Raw genomic sequence first — 23,407 nt, forward strand, 5'->3', positions numbered from 1 at the left:
CTTTTCCATGAGGGGTTGTTCATCAGGTCTTATTTTTAAAGAATCTGGGCCAAGTCATCCCTGCTGTAGCTTTAATGACGTCAATGAGCTACAGCAGGGGTGAAATTGGGCCATTATTTTTTATGTCCATATGTCATGTGCCCATTAAAGAAAAAAAAAAACCCACAAAAGAAGATCAAGGAAGAAAAGAAAAGTTATTGAATCAAAAGACTATACTGTACAGAGATTAACATCTAGATGTGGAATGTTTCTCTCTTTTTCCTGCTGTACATTTATAAATATAACAGTTTATGGAAAAAGAAATACTTCTGTAGTGTCAAGGTACAATGTGAGTTCTGTAGTGACAAATTATATTCACATTTTGTATCCTGTTTTGACAAAAAAAATAACAAAAAAATCTTTACCAGGAAAAGGCCTCTTCAAACCTCAACAAAAGTAAGCAACACAGTTGCCAGTAACTGTTAGTTTTTTCTCCACTGTAAGCCAATATTAATCATACTCTGCATATCACCACCCAGTAGTAAAGCCAAATGGACCTTGTTCTGAGCTCATTTCTTAGTAAATCCAAAACACAATTATACAAATACCAAAACCATGAAATACAAGTTTAAACCTAAACAGTGTTTTCTGTGACTATTCAAAGTCTCAAACACGAACATGAAAAGGGATGCAGCTGAGGAGACCAAGCCTGCCAGATGTAGGGCACCAGCCACGAAGAACAGCAGTTAACAACTACCACAACACATCACGATTCTGTGCCAATTTTCAGAAGTTGAACTGTATTATTTATCTTGAGCAAGCGTGCATGTGTGTTTTCCACTCACCGTGCCACAAACCATCAGGTACTGCCCTGGGCTGTAAGCAGCGACTCAGGCTAGCCAAACCACAAGATGCATCACAGGCAGTGAGACCTATGACCAGAATTTCTCAACTCCGTATTTAAAAGCCCACTTAACTGACATTTAAGCACATGAGTAACCATATTCATATGAACATAGGTAAAATTACTCACCAATACGCTTATAGAGTCACACCAATATGCCTTTAAAGCTAGACAGCAAATTTTTCAGAACCATCCAAGAACAGCACCAGATCACAAGAGCTTGGTGTTCAGGGCCTCTACTTTGTAGATAACTTATTTCAAAGCTTAATGGAAGATTCCTTTGAAATCTTTGACCCTAATTCTCCAAGTCTCAGCTCTAGTCAAAGACTAAGTCTTCTTTGCAAAGGCCTTTTCTCCAGTTGTTTTCACTTTGCATTAATGAGTTCTTTTTCCCACAATAAGCCAGAACAGTTTGCGGGTTTGTTTTTTGGGTTTTTTTTTTTTTATTTTTATTTCTCTCCTCCCTCCCCCCCCATTCCAGCACTGGAATCAAAATAACTTGAGATGGAAAACGTGTGACCTCCCAAGCCTTTATTTACAGTGTCACAAACCACAAGGGAAGGATCTGTCCAAGTTTTCCAGCTGGAATGGGAACAGCAGGGAAAAACGTGCCCTCATTTTCGCAGCCATGATATTTAACACATCACAGAAGAGAAGGAAGGGGAGGAGGTAGGAGAGTTAGAAACAAGTAATGATGCCATGGAAATATCGGATGAAGAGGTCTCAGCCACACAGGTTCACGTGATTACATCCTTTCTCCCCAGAAATAAACAGAGCTTTGTACATGCAAGTGTAATTGCAAAACCAGTCTGACACATTTAGTGGGGCTACTTCTTGGCTTTTACATTATACAAGATTGTAAAATACGGAAACCTTCTGGACTTCACCTGAATTTGTACAAGTGCTGTAATGACCTCTCTTCATACCACCACCCCCCAAATTACAACAACAAAGACTCTGTCAAAAACAAGAAGCCTAGAAGCAGTGGAATCTTCCTCAGATATTTAAACTGTGCAGACAAACACAAATGAACGAGGTTTAGATCTATAGAAAGTTACTTGCAGCAGGAAACTGTCAGTTAGTTTGTGGTTACAACCACACCAGTGTCACAGCTCCTTCCTCCCAGTTAAATACGTATGTCCAAACAGTTCCTCATGTCTAGTGTTTCTATTGTAAAAGGAGGAAAACAACCGAAAGAAAAACTCACCAATAGTTCCACTAGAAATTTCATAGTATCAGACTATACAGGAGACTACCTTTTCTGAAAAAGGATCCTTCTTCACCTTTCCAAACATTTATGTCCTAGACTGTCAGGTCTAACTCAGTTTACCTGTGATTATCTCCTACCTTTATGAGAACCCATTCCCCCTCCCTTACCAATCAGCAGCTCCCCCTTCTCCCTGTCTGGCGCTTTAACAAGTGCCACACTAACCCACAACCTTTAGACACTGAGATAAGGGAATGCCACAATTGTACTGCTCCGTTACGCTGCCAGACAGGGTTCCTCTCCCTGCCAATACATAAGCAGCCATCACCCAGCTCTCTGCAGTGTTATCACCTTGATCTAACTCACTGTAAAGTGTTTTGCAGTATAGTCTGTGAAGGATCCAACACAAGGATAGATTCTCTGCATCCAGTCGGTTTCCATAAACTCACCCCTTACAAAGGGTACAATTCTCATGTCACAGGTCACACAGTAAGTCCCCTGGTAAGTACAGGATGCAGAAAAAGGAAGATTAAGCCCCACTTTGTGTCCATATAAAAGGGCACAGGGCTATGGAAGGGGAAAAGCTTGTCACATTACACAGCCAGGGATGGAGAAGTACCTAAAAATCACAGCACAATGTGGCACAGGTGCTGCAGGCAAAGCAGGGAGTGCTAAAAGGGCATCAGAAGGAACCAATTGCAAAGCAAACCTGTGCTTCCTTTTGACAGGACACCATACATTCCTTCAGTGATGTACACAAATTGTTTAGAGGGGACACCACTTCTCCAGTGCACAAGACCTCTGACCCCAGCCTGCCTCACATCTTCTCAGGCTAAGGCACCCTGTAATTCCACCTGCTTTCACCTCATCTACTTTCCCCTCTCCTATATATTAGCCTCCTGCCCAATGTCAGTCTCTTCCTCTTCTCACAGAGGGAAACGCTCTCTCCTCATCCCAACCAGGCTTCTGCAGCTGCACGACCAGTGGAAACACAAAAAGGCAGTGCAGTGCCCCTGGACAGCTAGGAGTGAGGACTCTGAGGGACAGAGCAGCAGGTACCTCCTCATTCTGCATCAGCATCCTCCATCTCCCCCTGTCACACTGCTTCACCCGCTGGCTTCTTGCCAAGGTCCCACAGCCATGCTTTGAACATCACAGGCATTTACAGCTTGCACACGTGCCCCTCAGATTCTGCTCTGCCTTCCTCCTTGCACCAGGGATTGAGAACACTTTCCTAGATTTTGAAATAATTCTATGCAAAATACTCCCAGGTATGACTTGCAGAGGATCCTCCTCCCATTATTTTCGCTCTGCCCAGCAGTTTGTATTCAAAGCCTCCAGGTTTGGAAAAACAAAGGGCTGCGCAGGGATGCTGGCAGGATAGAGGGCAAAATTATCCGATGCCTACAGCATTTTCCTGGACATTGCTATTCAGCTTTTTGTTTTCATGAATGCTGCATTCCCTGACAAGGTTTAAAACCCATTTTTCTCTCTACATTCCTTACCTGCCAATCCACGGACGTTACTTGCTCTCTAGTGACGCAAGCTGCATGGATTCATTTTGCTATGAATACAATTCTGAAGGCAGTTTCCCCTCACCTGCCCAGGAAATTAATGACCACTTGGGCACATCTCTTACCAAGGATTGTCAGCCCTGTTAAGTCCTTCAGGCAAGTGAAATGAGTAGAGCCACAGCCTCAGGGCAAAGCAGACCCTAAAACATTGCTAAGGATTGCATTTCTTCTTTGCTGTTACCACTAATTCAGAGAAACACACTCTCCTCTACAATGGCCTACGGGGAAGCAAATGGGGAGTGCATGATCTAAAGCAAGGGAGGCAAAGCTCTTGGGGCATAGATGTTCTCCCTTAGCACAGGAGCACAAATTCACATGGCAATTAATGCCTCTGTGAGCATGAACTCCTCTATTAAAGCTGGTGACAGCAGCTTTTGTTCCCAGAGAGACCTGTCCACAGCTCCTTCAGAGAGCTGCGGTGGGCAGAAGGGAAGCTGCCAGGCTCTCTCCCGAGGAAATCAGGTATCCCACAGAGGGACAAGCCGCAGCACTGGGAGCAGCCTACCCAGGCTGGCCCTTGGCTCTGCTAATCCTGAAGAGAGAGGCTTCAGGAAGGGAATCAACATGGGGAATGGCGATGAATTCATTTGGAGTCAATTTCCCGACAGGAGATAATTAAGGTATTCAAATCACTCTTAGTTTTCAAGGATTTCTGGTAAAGATATTGCATGTTAATACAGAGCTGGTGTCACTGTGGTTTCAGTGTAACTGCTGCAACCCCAAGGTATAGATGTGGAGAAACTGAAAATACATTTCAGTCTGGTAAGTGAACAGTCTCAGACCCAAACTCATTTATCCTTTCTCTGTTCTTCCCAGCAATTCGTTGCCCTTAAAGCAAAAAACAGCAATTTTTGAGTTTTAGCATCCAGCAGCAAAAACACAGAGCAGCTATACCACAGAGAAACATTTGGTGGGGTTAAGAGTTAAAAACACCCTTTCTGATAGAGGGGGAAAAAAAAAATGAATGGTGAGGAACATACAGGAAGAAAATAAGAAGATGCAAAACTATACAGTCAGTCTAAAGGCTGACACCCAAGCTATTGAAAAACTCCTGTTCAGCCACTAATTTTGTAGGCAGATTTAACACTGATGCACATTTCCAGAATTCACAGAGAAGAGGTTTGGTGGGAGCTGGACACATACACAGTGAACCCACAAGCAACACTCCAAAGGTTACAGCATAAGGGAGTAGCAGGTACATACATCCATAAAATCTCTTAACATTTACTTGTTAAAACACACCACAGGGGACTTGCTTCCCAATCTACACTCTTTACCGGGGAAGTTCTGCATGTCAATCCTCTTGGCAATGTAAAGCAAATTAAAAGTTCAGAGGGCAAAAAAAGGTAGAAATTAACAACAGTTTTATGGTAGCACCAAAGGCTGCACACTGTTTATTTCAACACAAATAAAATGCAACAAGTTTAAGATCTTTTGGGGGAAAAGACCCACACAAGATTTAAATATACACAAAAAATTTATGTTAATTGCATATCCTATGCAGCCATTCTCCCTTTTAATTTATTTATTTGAAAGTTTTCAATAAACAAGGATGCTGACTAAGCAGAAAAAGGTGGGGAGCCTGAGTTTTCTTTAAAATACGTTTATTACCAATATACATGTCTATGCAATTTAAGATAACCATGTCCTGTGACTGCCAAGCCCTTCTTAAAGGCAACTCATACAGCCATTCTTCCACAGTCCATTTTATCACATTTCCCCCTGAGCATCTATTAAAGTGGAACCCAAGCTAAGGTTAAACCCCTCTCTCACCAGCAGCAAGCTAGTATCCGTCAGACTCATTGCCATTCTCCCTAGTAACATCTCAATGTTTTTTTCTAATACAGAAGAAAAAGAACAGCCATCCAGCTGAAATGCCAGAACCTACCTTCTGCAAAAAATCTCTCTAGATGCTTCTGAATCCAGGGGGGAGTAAAGACAGCATTGCTGTAAAAGGATGTCACTGTTGGTCCACATGTGTCAACATTCTAGAGAAAGATAAAACACAGTTGCTTAACTGCCATGCCCATGGGAAATCAACAGCAAGAATAAAGCTGCATTATTTTCACAGTTACCTCATGCTAATGGCTCCTATGCAAACAACATAAAGCTACAACATTTTATAATTGCACATCAGAGTTTCTCTGCAGACATCCCTCCGGTATGTCAGAAATTCAATACGTGATAGTAGGCGGCAATGAGCACCTCAGGGATTTAAAGTGCATTCCAAGCCATGAGTCATCGTCATCTCTAACTCATGGAAATTTAAAAAAAAAAAAAAAAAGAGAGAGAGACACAAGAAAACACACACACACACACATTGCACTGACCACTCTCATGTGCTTTCTCTGTACAACACTATAACTTCCCCCCAAAGCATTTCCCTTTTAAATAGGATGTTGAACAATTTCCACGAAGGGGACATCACAGACAAAAAACATCCCATTGCAGCGTTCTTCCAGACAGCTCCCCAGAGACCAGGCAGGATCCCACATTCAAGGGTGGAAACAGAGCGGGAGCTGCCTTTATAAACCCCACAAGTCCTTCCACACCTGGAGGAGGATGAGGAGAAGGCACCTCCCATGGCTGCCACAGAGGACAGAGCAGCCAGGCCCGAGGAATGGCAAAGACACGGGCCATGAACCAGCAGCACCCAGGAGGACAGATCCAGCTCCCTTCCCACACAGCTCGGGAAATGTCAATCCCAGGCAGCCCCTTTGTACTTCGTTTTCCAGCCATCAGCTACCTGTTTTTCCCCAAGGCTGATTTTTGTCAGGAGAGCTGAGGGCCAGAAGGAACTTGTAACCGTTACCTGCCAAGCAGCTTATGTAGTTTGCTTCGCTACGCCATGCGGCCCGTTGCCTTTCTAAGATTCCTTCAGGCAGAGTCTCATCATTACCTCCAACCACTGGAAACTGTTTTTAATGCTGCTTTTAAAGCATCTAGTCTGCACTTTAGGGCACACACATGTGGTCCCTGCTCCCAGCCATCACTCACCTGTCTTCTTAGATCTCCCCAAGTATATTCAAGTTCCTTTAGGTCGTCTTTAATTTTTTGGTTTCTCTGTCCCTGCTGTCCTCCGAGTGACAGCCAGAACAGAGCAACGGCTCTCGGTAGTGCAAGGTCTAACAGGGCGGACGGAGAAGGGAAGGCTGGAGTACTTGCAGCCGTTCCCCTGACAAGTGACCCACCGGCAGCCAGCACGGCTTCAGGAAGCCGACGGAGATCAGAAGATAGCTTGCCTGTTCCTGGGGGGAGGACGGCCTCAGCAGCTCGCACATGCACTCCTGAAAACCACCCGCTCAGATTAAAGCTGCCTTTAACTCGCTGAACTCCCCGGCAGCAGAAATATTTCTTTCCCCTTTGGGTCAGGAAGGGCAGAGTTGTCCTTCCCTGTAGCAGGAGCTGCATTTTGCACCAGAACATGCAAATCTGGGTCCACGTCCACACAAAAAAAGCATCTCCTCGATTAGGACCTGGATCCAAGCCTTAAGACCAGCACCCACAATGAAAGGGTTATACAAAAAATAAATAAAACACCAACACACTCCACCCCCTGCACCAAAGGACCTGAAATGCTTGGAAAAGCCACTGATACCTTTAGCTACAATACCCTGCTTCAGTTAACAGACAGATTTATGTCTTACCAACAATTTTTAAAAAAGTAACCGCTCTTTACTCTTGTACCTTCTTGCACAGCAATTTTAAAAAATAATAGTGCTTGCACAGGTCAGATTCATCCTGGAGGAAGAGCAAATGCGAGTAACATTTCAGGACCATTAATCTCAGAGATCTCACCAAGAGCAAGCAGCCAGACAGCTTAAAAATATATTTAGTCCACAAATGCTTATTAACGTCATTTGCTGATTCACAGCTGAGCCAGTCGCAAGGAGCCCAAACACCACTTCTGCTTTCCCAGGCAGGGTTTAAAAAAATAAAAGTTGAAAGTGTTGGGCATCGAGTCGCTTAACCTATCTCAAAACCTTCTGGGATGCAACTATTAGATGTGGATCTATCTGAGCCAGAAACTACAGGTCCATTCTGTAGTCCCACGGTTTAAGAGTCTGATCTGAGTTTCAAAGACAAGGGATTCCCATGTGCCAGGTCTGGCTCACGTACAGCTTTCCACTGTGGTCTCAAAGCAGCCACCACACATTCACATCCTCATCTGCGCAGCAGAGGAAACACTCCTGCCCCACAATGGTATTACAGCATTTGCTTAGCTTTGCCAGGCACTTTGAGAGTTGAAAGCACCAAGTATGAACAGCCAACCCTATCCAACTATCCAGGATGAGCTACAATTCAGTATTTGTAATACACATACATAGATGCAGTTGTCTTACACACTCACTGGATGCCATTCCTTGATGTCACCCAAATATGACTGCAATGTGCTACAAAGCTGAATCTTAGTTTTCTTCTATTGACTATCACTCTTGTTGCTAATATTAATACAGTCAAGACCAGGTCATAAATAAAATGGACTCTGCAGGCTTACAACAAAATTAACAGTGAAAATCATTACTACTTTTAAAATTACAACTTGAAATCAACTGAAGAAAAATATCTGATGATTTGAGAGATAGAAACCCGTGCCAAGAATTTGTGCACGCGCTTTGGGGCAGAATTAACCCACTAAATTCTTAAGGAATCCTTTAAGTAAATTTTTTTTTCATAAAGGGAAATTTAAAGTATTTCTTCCCCTACTGTTATACACAATGTGATGATTTAAAGCCCAAAGGATCTTCTCTCTAAATCACCTATTCAAATCTGTATGATGGAAATATATTCAAATATAACATTTTAATCTTGCTTTGCATTTGAACTTTTAAATGCTCTTCCAGGAAAGCAAATGCCTTATTAGTCCTTTTAGCCATTCTACCATACTGATCTGCAAGTACACAAGAATCCTCACATTACCTTTCTTTTTTAAAAGGATTAATTATATCTACATAGTTTTTTAATGCAATATACATCTAGTCTGATTGAGTCTTGTCACTTTTTAAATGTTATACAACAATTCACTCATCAAGTGCATCAGGATTCGTCAATATCCATTCTACATTTGTTTTCACAAACTAGGCAAGTTTCTATACATGCTGGATGTGCCAGACAACATCCTCCCAAAAGGAACATCCACCATAACCTACACTTAAGTAAATAAATTTTAAAAAATGGAGTCGGCCCAGAGCCCTGCTCCATTTCACTGGTTTTGCAGAGCAGAGTGCAGTTCTCGGAATTAGCAGGGGCCTGGACCCACGGTTTCAGAAAGAGTTTCAGTGTTCAGCTGACCCACTGTGGGGGCAATCTTGAAAACCTCACTGGGTAGCTATGCAAACCTGGAACAGCAGACACCTTAATTTAAGAAAATCAATCTTCCTACCTGCTTTATTCTTTTTTGTTTCAGGGTTGGGTTTTTTCCTTTTTTGTAGATTGGGGAAGGATGACAAAACTTCTTATTTTCAGTGACAGCAAGTCTGAAACAATTATTCCAAACAGAAAGACAGGGCGCTCTACACACTTGCTAACAGTACTGAAATCAAAAGTGATTAAAAGCAAAAACATTTCTGAACAATAGAAACTGAAAGCATTACCTTTGGGAAAACATAAACACCAGCATTTTCTCTACAGTAAACACTGAAAGTAATAGATAATTAATGTAGTCTAGGACATTATGACATACTTATAAAACTTGTTTTCTGGAATAATCATGCACAATTCACCTCAACTGTATTCCAAGTCATCACTTTTTAAAGTCACTGCAGTATGCAGAGGCCTCACTGATGCTACTCTTAATTTACTTATTTTTAGGTGTGAGAACAGATTACCAATACAAACTTTTTACTCAAAACCTGTCAGTTTTAAGCCTCTTCTAGATTGATCTCTGTCTGCATTTCAGAAACATTTTGTGGTAAGTGGTAATCAAATACACAGTTAAAACTGCTTCTGTTTTAAAATTATACTACTGAAGCATGGGAAACTTCAGCAACATTAAACAAGGGACACATTTGTCCAAAGCAAACCACGGGGAAAAAGCAACGCAACAAAAACATTGAGAAACGTGAGTTAATGCAAGAGTTCCCAAAAGGCTAGAAGAATATTTTTATTACGGGTGATTTGCAAAGATGAGCACTACAAACTTCCTCCCTTTCTCGAAAGGCTTTCAGGGAAGCATCTCTCCAAGAAAGTCTCTGGGCATCGGAGGGGCTCAGAACTGAACCCATACAAAGGCCACATTTGGCTTTGGAGCAGCATGATAGCTCATCACCCAAGGATGTGAAAGAAGACCACAGCTATTAGTAGACAGATTCACATGCAAATACATTTTGCAAGGAGAAAGAGGTGCCACCCAGCAGGTGGCAAGCAGCTCATACTTAGCACAAATGTTGAAAACACTATATTACACTAACAGAACTGGCTTTACCTTTCCATGGAGGACGATTAATTATAAGATGCTTTCTGCTGGCTTCTGAAGGCTTCTCTGCTTAACTGATGTGTTGTGCTCCACTTTTCAGTTCTTCCTCCTAAGAGATACCATCACTGCCACCACTAAAACACTTTATATTGGGGGGACGGGCAAAGTTCCCACCTCGCCGTTACCTGAACAAACACACTTGGTGAGGACCACAGACCAGAACACACACCAGCCTCGCGCCCGAGATCAGAGTCCTGTCGAGCAAGGGCAAAGGCAATAGAAAGCGAGATTCGCATGCTGTTTCTGCAAAGTCAGAGACACTGACAGCACTATCTTGCAGGGATAAATGAACTAGCAAACTTGTTCCCAGCAAACACCACAACTGTTTTAGCTCAGCCTACTGCTTTTGCACAATCTGCATGAATAAATACTAAGCCCTAACAAGTGTCAGCTATGGTCAAACACTGCATGCCCGTGGTTTGGAAGCATCAGTTTCGGAACACAGATAGTCACAAGAGTCCTTTATCTTCAAAGAAGACGTTTTCTGTTCTCCTGTCAGTTAGTCACCCTAAAACAATAAGGGGATATAAGTGAGCAACTGAAAAGCAACGAACCAGAGAGAAATAAATTCAAAATCCTGAAGAAGTCTGTAATCAGAGGAACAGGCTCCAGGACATGCCAGGAAATTAATCAACATGCAAGATAAATGCAGCAATTAACTAGAAAATATGAGCAGCTTGGAAAGGCACCTAGACCATTTTCCCCTCTCTGATGCTTGTAGCATCTGGACCCACCGAAGTGCCTCTAGGGTTATGTTCCCTAAGGAACACAGGGTCCTGCCCTCACTGTAAGGAGCCAGACCCAAGGGGAAGTGAGAGAAAGCAAACAGCAAAATGTTTCCAGAAAGCTGCCTGGGGTCTGGACTTTGCTGTAGCTATAACAAGCTCTTCATTTGCAAAGCCCTCTTCCTCCTTTCTTACAAGTCATTATTCACTTACATGAAATGGGAGACTGGGGTGTGAAGTGTTACAACCCATTGCTCTGATTAGGCTGCAAGAAAAATACATTAAAAAAAACCCTACACTCTATATGCACCCTAACAAGATTTTTATGAACCTCACGAGTCTAAAGTGGGAAGAGTTCACATTTAACATCACACACCAACAGTGGCAACCTGTTCCCCACACCCTCCAGGACAGAGGACGACCTCCTGCCTCCACGGTGGGATCCCAGGAACTGCAAACAGCAGCTTCTGCTCCACCCTGGCATGGTATTGTTTTTGAGGTGGGCAGTTATGGATTCAGATCTTAAAACGCAGCTTTTATAAGCATCTAGTTAGAGCCAAGTCTCAAACTCCCTTCTGAGAGAAGCATAACCTACAAGAGTTTTTTTTCCAGCAGCATGAAAGTGGAGGAAGCAGGGAAAAAAAGAAAAAGCCTCTTGGTGGGTTCAGCACCTGTGTATGCTAAAGGCACTTCATGTTTTATGCATGAGAATGCTATCACCCCTGTGAAGTTCTCTAAGTGAATCAGCCAGACAGGGTCTCTACAGCCTGCTTTTAGGAGGACCTTTTTTTCAAAAATTTATTTTAATTCAACCATTTGATTTATATTGCTTTCCAGTCATTTCTAGCTAGGTATATTTCAAGCAGAGAACTCTACATCAACTTCCACCTTGCCCCTTCCCATACAAATGTGGCAATTAGCACAGAAAAATTAGTCGACTGTGCAGTATTTCACCTTAAATAAAGCAGCTCAAGAAATAATACACCATTTAATTGGTACTTGACAGCCAGGGAAGAAACAGTGTCTCAGTAACATGCTCAAAGAGGGTTTGAAATCCATTCGTAGACCTTGATGGAAGGCTGTCCTTGTCAACGAAACCCACAATCCATAATAATGCTCAGTATTGTGCTTTTATCCTCTGTTTTATCAGAGCTCATCTGCTGATCAATGAGGAGTCCCATGGAACAGCACTCTGAATTTCAATGTCAACACAGCAGTACTGTGGTAATGATCGAAAATATTTACATATTGCCTCATTGATTGTGGGGTGTTCTTTTTCAACCATCTGGCTACTGGGCACTAATTTTTTTTCATTTTATTTTATTTTTAGGGTTTTAAATAGTTGTAAAGCAGGTTATTTGAACATCTTTACAGCTAACATCCAGCATTCCAACTGAATCAGGTTCTCCTGTTATTTTTAACCCAGAACATTAGCAATAGCATTAATCAATTTCATCCCATCTCAGGGAAGGGGGAAAAAAAAATTTCTTAACAAGGACAAAAACAAAAAACCAACAAACACCTGCTCCGTGCTTATCAGAATGATGTGCCAATTCAGCTACAGTCTCATTTTTAATGTGACTCAAGGGTGTCACCATTTTGACAACAGATGAGTCAAATGGAAATATGTCAGTCACTCTGCACTCATTGCCAGCCTCGAGATAAAGAAACCCTGTAAGGGCTGGTTTTTTCACCTCCAGATGGAACACCTTATGATAACTGCAATGCTAAGCCCCTGGGCTCTGTAGTGCGTGCCTGTGTTTATACTGGCTTTAGTAACTGCTCAAGTTATCCAAGCCAGGCGGTTCAGGCCAGCTGCTGCCATACGGACTGCAGGGAAAAAGCTTAAACAAGCACCAATTAGTCTCCCTTGCCTTCCCCTGGCTGAGTCTGGGCACCCAGAGACTCGCCCAGCTCACCCCGGCTGTTACCTGCAGTGCTTCACACCTGCAGCCAGCTGGGTGTGCCTCACCTGGCTGCAACCTCTGACACTCAGCAAGTCCAGAGATACACACCTGGGCTACATAAAGCAAGAAACCCTGATGAGAAACAGGGATTTAACCTCAAGAAAACCCAAACCAAAGCAAAAAGCACCTCTCTGCAAGGTGCTCTGAGCACCAACAGGTTGCACTCCCCCAGCACAGCACAAGCAGTTTTAGTTAACTCTTGCCTTGCTGATCCCAGGTTTCCACATAAAAATAAATTCTGAAAAAGCTTCAAAAAGCTTATCTACATGCTTTCTTCTAGGAAGTTTAAGAGCAGGTTAAGTGAAATATGCAGGAAGGACTGACATCTACAAGATCTACAAGTTTGCTGCAAGAGACCTCTGCAGAATACTTGATAGGAATATTACAAAGGTGGTTCTCAAACAGTTGTCAAACTGATTTCAAGAGGTTTTTGTAGTGGCTCCAAACCTGTTTATAATCAGAAGCTGACTCTCCTAGCTGCTGGTACCATAAACTTGATTTACAAAGAACAGGAGGTCTAAAAGTCAAATTATACTCAGCCTTTAAACCAGAAATAAAAATACCCTCTGAACACAGTTTAGCTGATGATTTTGGTAACAATGTTTAAGATAAAACATTACCTCCTTTTTTTCAGTTCTACTTTGATAACAAGGAATAAAACACAAGTTCTGTCAGCAAAATGACATACAGACAACAAAAGACAGCAGGGGAAAAAAAAAAAAGTACTCTAACACATCTACCTTCGATAATACAGATGCTTCATCAGACAATGAACTCTCCCCTTTATGTCAAGCTCCTTTTTCTGCTGGGGGAACCGTATGAAGGAGAAGCACAGAAGGAGGACTGAAGGCAGCTCTTTCCCCTCCATCCTCTCTGCCCAGATGTTTTTGCAGACATGATGCAGAAGACCTGGCTCTTGACCTAATGAGGTCTACTGAAGGCCAGGCACAGAAGGAAAAGCACCTATGAAACACAGGGAGCAGTTTTCCTCACAGCTTTGCATAAATAGTTATTGCTGTTAGAAATCAGTTTATAAGACTATATAACTCTGAAAAGTTTTACTATCCAGAGTTTTCTTCCCCTGCACCCCGACACAGCGATGCTGCATTTCCAATACTACTATTTCTCTGAGCAGAGCATCAAGTGGAGATACCAAAGTGGACACCCTCAGCAAGGCAAGTCAAACCATCTCTTGCTCTTCTAAACAAAATGATAGATTAAAACTGGGAAGCCAGAGCAACACACAGAAGCTGTACTAAAAAGTTTAATCCTTCAAGTAGGCTTGCCCAAATATACGCTTCCCTCTCACAGTGGTAGTGTGTTAGATAAATGTGCCTTTTTGAAATGCCCATTTATAGGCATTAAATGTAAGCAAAAGAGAGCATTAAAAATTATTCCATAGTCCCAAAACAGGCAAAAGACATATTGTGTCCATGTAAAACACATTTTTGAGGATATTTGATGAAAGACGTTTACCATCTGTTGAAGTTAAAACTTGGAACAATATTTTACAATCCAGATACAGGTTAGACAAATAATGGGTCCCAGGAGTTTGGATAAATGATGCTTAAAAACAAGGGACAGAGGGAAAACAAAACAAGCTGTCTGCTCTTCTCCTTCTCCATTGGTTTGCTTTGGTGGATCAGAAGCCTAAAACCATCATGCTAGCCCTGCTCAAAAAATAACAGCCCACCTGGAAACAATGAAGACGGAGCAAAACTAGAGACAGAAAACGCTGGGATTTTTACTGTTGCTTCTACTGAATTGTGACCTGTAACATTTCAGATGTCTGCTACTGGTTTACCCTTGTTTAAAACAGAAGCAATCCTCCACCTTTGCTTGTAAAAAGCACTGAAAGTCAGCCACGGAGAGTGCTACCGAGGAGATGAGGATGGCAGAGAAAAAGCAAACGAGAGGGCTTCCTCCCCCTTCTGTTCTTTTTCACAAAATATCTCCGAGTTATTTACATACTCATATCCTGAACTCCCCCTCCCGTTTCACAGTTTGCAGTTAACTCTGCATTCTGCTGGAGATAACACGTGTTTAGCTTTCAGCATGTTTAGGCTAGAACACCCTCTGAACATAACACCAGGTCACCAAGCCCACAGAGGGAAGTATTTCCAGATGCAGAGACTGGCTAGATGATAATAGACAGAAATATGAGGCTCCATCTCTCCACCACCGTGAAGAAATCAACCTACTCAGTGAAGGAGACAACTAAACAGCTTGGCAACGCCTACAACTGGTGCTCAACCTCAGATCCAGCGAAAAGATGTAAATATTTAGATTTCAATTTCATCTGATATGATAAATATAAAATGTCTATTTCCTTCTTTAAAAAAAAAAGTAGCATTAAAATAGGTAAGCCACCCACATAGAGAAAATGATTCTGCAGTGTTTCTACCTTTAGGAGGAGGTTATTTAAGTTATTAAGGTATTGATCTTGAAACAAATGACAATCACAAGTGAAGTTATTCCCATTGAATTGTCTTCTGACATACATAAAACATAATTACACCACATCTATATCAAAATACATACATAAGACTGTTTTGCTGTTAATTCCAAAATTCTAGTGGCTGATGGCAGCCCATTATTTTTTTACCTCTTAAGAAATGCCCACAGCCCTTCAGGGTTCCCTATGGAGTGATAACTCTGACTCCATCCCACATCATCTGAAAAAAGCTCCAGAGCGATCCACCAAGTCCCGAACCAGACTCCTTACAAGTAACCCATACAAGACACAGCAGAAGCTGAACTGCAGTTTACCACGGCTGTACTATAAAAACCTGAAATCCTTCCATAACCTTTTAAAGCACATAATGGAATTAAGGCCCCACTACACATCCAGAGTTAACACTCATGCAAATATCAAACTTCTTTGGAGCTGGAGATAACACAGCCTTGCCCCTAAAGCGCCAAGATAGGCCAAAGTGCTCAATGTGCTATTGTGATTACACACTCCCATCCTCCAAATTAGCTGTTGTGCCATTAAAGAGAAACGCCTTCTCAGGTCATTCCTCTGTGGGTTAAGTCAGCTAATATACTTGAATTAGTGTCCCAAAGCTCAGCAATTCTTATGTAAGTGCCAGCAATCCAAACAAATCAGAGTTAACTTCCCTGTCTATTACAAGAATCGCTGCCACGATGACTAATTATGAAACTTTCAGCTGTTCGTTCACTATTATCTTTCCCAAGTCCTCCTAGTTACACTGCAACAATCAGATGTGCCTTCCCAGCTAGTAGCAAACTACCTCTTGTTTCATTACTGGATTGTCCGGACCTCTGCTCCCCCCACCCATGACGAGACTATAGAATCTGGTGGAAAAACCCCAAGTAGAAATCCCAATATCTGACCTCAGACAGGAGGCTGAGCTGTTTAAAGGAACAGAAAAGGATGAGCAGCAAATCACTTTTCCTCATCGCATCAAGGGAGTCTCTCCAACTTACCTAAGCTCAGCTGCTTTCCTGCAGAGGAGAGTTTTAAGGTTCCTGCTTACAACGTCAGAGCACTCACCAACCTCAGCTGTCCAAACACAACAAAGTCAGGACTGTAAAAGCTGTGCAGAGTTCTCACTACGCAAGATACTCAGTGCTCAGGGTTGGGTTCTTTTTGTGAAAAAAACCTTGAGGTCCACAAGGATGCAGATTTCTGGCTGTTGTAGCTCTTCAAATCTGTCTGAGCAAGATTTTCCGGAGGCTGTTTAAAAGCCAGAAGAAAAAAAAAAAAAAAAAATCTAATTTGGAGTCCTCACACGCTAGCTCAGTAAGGAGAGGCTGAAGATCAGCCTTTGCTGCGAAGGGTTGTTGGAAGACCCAGCCACTGCACAGGGTGCCCACGCTCCTACCCGCACAGCTGCCTTCTGCCCAGCACACTTCTGAATCGGCCGAGGTGTTTGCTTTCCGTTCCTGTCCCTCGTGGCATTGCGGCTGCAGAGTCAGAGCGCTGGTATGTGCCCTCCCGCCAGGCAGCAGCCCAGAGGACGCAGGAGCAATGACCCCGACACCTTCACTCCTGAACTTGAGAGCACCCTGCCAGGGCTGACAGCTTTGCTGTAGCTTTCCACACCATTCATTGACCTGGGCTGCCTTAACCACCAAACCCAAGGTAACTGTACCCTCGTTACCATCCCTTGCATATGGAAGCCCACACACAGGAGATGCTGTCTTCCCTCTCAGTAAGAGGCACTAAATTTCCCCTCCTGCATGGTCTTTCATCGCAAAGCCAGCACCTTCTTGCTGGGGTCTCTGCAGATGTGCCCAAGCTCTCCAGGGCAGGTTTTAGCCCCGTGCTTATTAGATTTCTTCCTGCTCTTTCATGGGAAATCATGCAGCTCCCTGCACCCATAGAGGCTCAATAACTATTTATCTCCACTTGCCTAAGCAACCTCTTATTTCTCCTCCCCTCTGAAGCTTGACTCTGTGTCAAACATACTCAGGAAGGGTTGCAGGAGCAGGAAGCAGCTCTGTCTCCAGATACTGCCATCTCTTAGGAGGGTCCACTGGATCCCCACAGCCACCCTTCAAAAAGAAAGATACCTTTCTCCCTACTGGTTTTGAAGTTCCCCAGTGTGATTTACTGAAGCATTTTGCTGTGAGCTTCTAGGGATATTTTTCTTTTTTTATTAAAAAAAACCACCATCGAAACAGTCACACCAGCAAAACCCCTTGCCTATGGAAAATACTCAGAGCTCCTGAAGTTATACTTGTGCATTGACTTGGCATCACACTGATTAAAACTCCTGAAATGATAGGATCTGAGTTGGCCCCATGCTAAATTGTTTTGTTCTTCTTACATTAAGAACATCTAAATATCATTCATTACTTTGTTCATTTAAAATTCTGTAGGACTCCTGGCATGGACACCATGATTAGAGAAGCCACATTCCCTCTCAGTTCATGGGTGAGTTCACACAGACTCCTCTGCCCCAGTACAATGTTGTGGCATTTGGATTTCCTCCAACACCCAGGAAACAAAGTTAAAAATAAAGTGTTTTATTTATTCCCTCCCCCCACATTAATTACTCCATTTCAATTCACACCGAATACTACAGAACATTTTTGTTTATAAGATGCTTTCAGGCTCAAAATTAAATTTAGACATATCTTACTAATTTGGGGAGCTGAACAGAAATATTAATTGCATCAAACCCTATGTCAGCCAGCTTTAAAATTAAATTAGAAGGCATCTTCACCATTTAGAGGAATTGGCTATTAAGAAAACCATGGTTTTTAGATGCTGGTTTTTCCTTCTAAGAAAATAAAAAGAAAGACGTTGATGTCTGTTTCTCTCCTCGAAATGAGGCATGTGTCTCAAATAAGAGGAAGCCTAAAAAAAAAATCATGTGAAAAATAACATTTCTCAATGGATTATGCTGGTCCTAGAACAGGACATTACCATGAATATGCATGAATGGCATGAGTCAAACTACACTCAGGAGTAAGCATCAGCTTTCACTTGCCATTTTCTGAAGCCTTCCAGTCAGGCTGCCAAGACAGCAACTGAATGACAAGATTTTTATTTGAATGCAGGGGGGAGATTAATGCTGTTTTGGACTTATAGGAGGAACCTTCTTTAAATTAACTTGCTTGAAGGATGTGCTGCTCCTCTATTTGGCCAACTCACAGAAGCAGTAACAAATTGAATAAAAAGAGACTATTTATTTAAATTCAAAACCCCTTAGCACCACTGTCAGTTGTAAGTTTTGAGAATTTCTATTTAAAAAAAAAAAAAAAAAATCAGGACAAGGTCTTTCCAAACTGGTCGCTGTCAACTAAAACGAGAAGTTAGATAAAACTCCCACATGCCAGATGGTAAATCACAATAAACGCTCGGGCTGTTAGATGCACAACAAGCGACAAACGCATTGATACACACCATCAGAAGCAAACCCAAAATAGAAAGGATATTTTAATAAGTTATCATTTGGGGGAAAAGATCCTTGTTAAGCTCATCAGAATCAAAAGTCATACATTGGGGGCTTCTTACTTGCCTCAACACCTCACGTAAGCATGAAGAACAACTAACAATTTTAGCAGTTACATTAGGCTAAGGGCTACTGTCAGCAAGAGCCCTGGAGTTCACTATTTAGACATCACTTAAGACCCTTTCTGCCAAGTTACTTAAAAAAATATTGTTAAAGGATACCGGGGAATTGTTTACTCAAACCATTACTGTTTCCCGAACACAGATGCAAGAAAAAGTTATATTAAGAAGATAAACAGCTGCTACTGTATGCTGTTTAAATGGTAACAAAAGCATCTAAGGGCCATAAAGGGAATAGTAAGGGAATTAAAAAGCATTTTTATGCATGAAGATGGCTAACATCCGTACATTCATTAAACTGGTATCAACCATGCTTTTAATTAAAAGTTAGTGACAGAAACTTAAATATGATTGATGAAACCTAGCAGCCTACCAGAAGTCTGCTCTATCAAAAGCAAGAACAACAACTAGCTGCATTTCCAGCCCTTGCTTGCTCATTTCTCTTTCCCTCTCAGCGATGCTGCCACAATCAGAACACATTGCAAGGACAACAAAGCAGCATTCCTGTGAAAAACAGCAAGCCGGGACAAGTCTGCAACCATGCTTTCATGCTTGGCCATTCTTTATTTTGTATATCCCAAGGAGGCGTTTCAATAACCAAGCAGCCCAGGGCCAAGACAACGAGCTGGTTACCTGTCAGTATAAGCAGCTGTACAGCGATCTATCAACCATCGCAGGCATAAGGTCTCCCAAAGGCTGGGAAAAGCCAGGAAAAAGGCTGCCCTACAAACAGCAGTCTCCTATTCAACAGTGGAAAAAATCACTCAGAAGCCAGCACTGAACTCTGTAATGCAGTCTTCTTGTGTTACTCGGGAGCACAACGCAGTCATGACAAAAATAAACTACACGATAAAAATACAGCACGAGCAAAAAGATGTGGGCTCGGAGAGGGAATTAGTATGCAATAGCAGGATAAGGAGTCCTACAGGCCATAGATATTTCGACAGGCAATCAAACCACCTCCTATTTAAGTCCTGATGTCTGCGAAGACTAATCTATTACCGTTGTTCTGTTGAACCACTGTCATGTACAGAGCTGAGCACGTGAAGATTATGTCTTTAAAGACTGAAGACGTTTTTTAGCATCCTATTACCCACTTAGCTGCTTCCAGACACACAGAGCACGTAGAAGATGGAAGCTCTCACTTAAGAGCAGGTACTCACACAGGAAGAAACTTTTTTTTTTTTTTTTTTTTTTGCTTAAATACACAGTTTAAATAAACTTTGCCTCTGTCATGGCATTTTAACATAAAATGTGACAGGACTGAATTGGGTGGCTGACCGAACAGTGCTCTACTCTGAAGGGTTCCCCGTTCCTGGCTCTGCTAAGGATGCTCCAGCCTCAGGTTGAGCACCTCAGTGCACTCCTCTGTGTTTCCACTTCTTCAGTGGAGTGAGAGGGGTTGGCGAGGAGGTGAAGGGAGTGATTTAACCCTCCCGCAGCTGGACAAAAAGCTGAAGTTGTTCATGCTGTAGCCTGCTGCCGTGGGACAGCAGCATACTCCAGAATGGAGCCCACGGTTGCTTGGGAGCACCAGGCAGGGGCCCTTCCGTCAAGTGACGGGGAGGCCAGGAGAAAGGACCACCAGGCCCAGCAGAGCATCCCCTCTTGTAACTCATCATCCAGCTAAGGAACGGGCACTCTGCTCTTTCTAAAGGGAAAAAATCTCTTCCTCCTGCCCTCCCGAGGGGCGGCACCGGCTCAGGACAAAGGCCAGTTTCCAGTCAGCCACCCAGCAGTTCAGTGACCACAGGGGGGTGGGTCTCAAGCCCCAAAAGCCCACAAGGTTCTTCCTCAGCTGTAATCAGTCAAAGGCGTTTCTTCTGTGAGGCTGCTGCAGGTCTCACCCCTCTGGTCTCACCCCTCTTCTCCTACCACAGGCAAGGAGGCCATCCCCGGGCAGCGCCTCTGCCCCCTCCTCACAGCCAGGCCTTGTCCGAGGCGCCGGTGGGCCACCACCTTCCCCACCGCATGAAAAGTCTCCATCCGGTGCCTCTGCCAAAGCTGAATTCGTTGAAATTCAAGCTGGAGAGATGCAGTAACCGAGGCAGGAGGACGAGGAGGGCTGCGGCCAGGACGAAGGCTCTCCCATGGGCAGGGTCCGCTTTGGCCTCACACGTATGGCACTTGAAGGCTGCCGGCACGGTTCCCCGACATCCGGCACGGCTTCCTGCACGTCCAGCCGCGACCTACCGAAAACGTTCCCTCTGCCATTACGAAACGCCCGGTGCAGAGGGTGCCCGTCCCCGACTGTCAAACACCGACACTCAAACCACGACTGAGGGCAGAGGAGAAAGGTGCTTGCTGCCTACAACCCGCCAGCACAGAGAGAAAGGAATAACGGGATGGGGGGGGGAGTCTGAGGGGCGTAACACAACCAAACCTCATTAGTACACCAGCGGGGTATGTTAGGGCAAGTCTACGAATCCTTCGTTATTTTGTGTGCAATAACTAGGAGCTGAGGCAGCGTGCTGCTATGGCTGCACCGCCCGGAGACCCCGCGGCGCAGCAGACCTGTCTCTCCCTGTCATTTCGGGAAACTTTTACCGCCGACGCATCCCGCTGGCCGCGGGCGGGGACGTAGACGGCCCGACCCCGCTCAGGCCGCGGGAGCGCCCGGAGGTACCGGCCGGCCACCCGCCGGCGCCACGGCCCGCAGGGCCCGTTCCTCCTCCTCCGCCGCCCGCCGAGGCGCCGGCGAGGGGCCCACCGAGCCGCCCCGGCCCCTCGGGGGAGGAGGCTGAAGCTGCCCCGCGGGCTCGGCCTTCCCCCCTCACCCTCCCCTCGGGCCCGCCGCGGTTCCCGCCCCCGCTGAGGCACGGCCGGGCCGGCCCGGGGGGCCGCTAGGTGCCGGGGCCGGCCCGACCCCCCCCCCCCCCCGCGCGCGTTCGCCCACCACGCACCGGCTGCTGCCGGGCGCAGCGGCCGCGGCTCCCGCTGCTGCTCCCGCTGCTGCTGCCGCCGCGGCTCGGCGGCTGCCGCTGCCTACGAGTCGCTGCCTGCCGACATGCCCGCGCTCCGCTGGCATAATCCCCTACGAGGGTGGGCCGGGCGCAAGGCAGCTCCTCACCCGCCGGCTCTGCCGCGGCGCGGGGACGGCGGAGGCGGGGGGAGGCGAGGCGGGCGGGCCGCCGCAGCTCCGCGCTGCGGGGGGGGGGGGGGGGGGGGGGCGGGAGGAGGGCGGGGGGGGGGGAGAAAGCGGGGAAGGCAAAGAGCACCGGCCCTACCCCTGCTGCCCTGCCGCGGCGGCCGCCGGCCGGACGGCTTTATTCCCCCGCCCGCGCCGTGCCCACCGCCGCGGGGAGCCGCCACTTCCTTCCCCGCGCCGGGTCGGCGCTGCCGCACAGCGGGCGGGCGGAACGGGGGCGCCGCCTACTGGCCGCGGCGCGAAGCGTAGCCGGCGCCGGTGACCGCCGCCCGCGGGCCGCCCCGCTCTGCCCGGCCGGGGGCGAAGCCGCGGCGGCCCCCGGGGCGCGTTCGGCAGCGGGCTGGGTGCCTCTCCCTGGGGCGGGCGGGCGGGCGGGGGGCGCTGCGGCTCGCCGCCGGCGCTCTTACCGCCTTCCTCCAGACGCTGCCCGGCGCTGGGTTCCCTCTCCGGCTTGGTCCGTTAACAGGGCGCCCGCGGGAAGGGTAACTAACGGTTCGGTTGGGGGAGCCGAACTTCCACGGTGGTGCGTGAAGCCCCAGCCCAGCCTCTGCTCTAACCCAGCCCCTGGCACCGGACTTTTTGCAGACTGGAGCAGCGCTGGTTACTCCTGTAACTTTAATCTCTGCAAAGACTGGAAAAAAATCACGAAGGGTTTAGCAATCATTTTATTCAGAAACCTCAGGAAAAAAAAACAGCAACAAAATCTGCTGTACCGTTTTAAACATCCGTCCATTTCCTGTGGTGGATTTTTTTTTTTTTAAGGATGCATCACTTCTGTTACACTCTGCGGATGCAAAACACTACCAGCAACCAGCCCCTTGTTAAGTCCTGGATAATTCCAAACTCACCAGCTGCAAGAGAGCTGCACAGCTGATGCTTCAAGCTCTTCGTCTTCATCCTCCTTCATCCTCAAGGGCTCCCCTGCACCTCACCACGACCTGCTCCCATTTCTGCTCGTTCTCGGGGAAGTTATGCCCGTGCTCCAGGGCCAGAGCTAGCCTGCCTCCTGAACAAGTTTGTTTTGTAAACACTAACTGCATTGCCACTGTAAGTTCTGGTCCACATCATAGCTCTTTTTACAGACTAAGTTCCCAGTGTAAGGCAGATTATACCCAAAGCTATCAATGGTACAAAGAGACACTTTGGGGTTTTTTTTAATTTGCTCTTTAGAGATGTGGACAAATGGAAATTTTATTTTCCAAACGTTAAATCTCAGAGCTGAAGGAGTTGTAGTGTTTATTATCATAGAGAAAACTATGCATGGGAGTGTCTCACAAGGGCAGTCTGAGACAGATCAAAGCCTGGGGCTCCAGGTACAACCTAGTAGATCTGGAAGGGCGATAAATGCCTACATAGCTGAGAGGTGTCAGGTGGAAGAAGGC

The 23,407-nt window shown here is 45.2% G+C and overlaps 1 protein-coding gene across 11 annotated transcripts in view; it reads right to left on the reverse strand.

The window, feature by feature from the left end:
- The window catches only part of PITPNM2 (phosphatidylinositol transfer protein membrane associated 2), a 143,730-nt gene extending 121,277 nt beyond the window's left edge, over window positions 1–22,453 (reverse strand). For 4 of the 11 annotated variants that reach the window (XM_052795338.1, XM_052795339.1, XM_052795331.1 and 1 more), the window contains exons 1-2: window positions 21,781–22,050; window positions 5,553–5,652 (exon numbers count right to left, since the gene is read on the reverse strand). The gene's annotated coding sequence lies outside the window, so the exon portion shown is untranslated. Of the gene's footprint in view, window positions 1–5,552; window positions 5,653–9,047; window positions 9,166–15,436; window positions 15,567–16,281; window positions 16,300–21,780; window positions 22,051–22,432 lie in introns of those variants that run through there. The other 7 variants (XM_052795342.1, XM_052795341.1, XM_052795337.1 and 4 more) reach the window with 6 other exon arrangements.
- Between the last annotated feature and the right edge of the window lie 954 nt (window positions 22,454–23,407).

Source organism: Harpia harpyja, chromosome 9 (assembly GCF_026419915.1).
Source record: "Harpia harpyja isolate bHarHar1 chromosome 9, bHarHar1 primary haplotype, whole genome shotgun sequence".
Lineage (NCBI taxonomy): Eukaryota > Metazoa > Chordata > Aves > Accipitriformes > Accipitridae > Harpia > Harpia harpyja.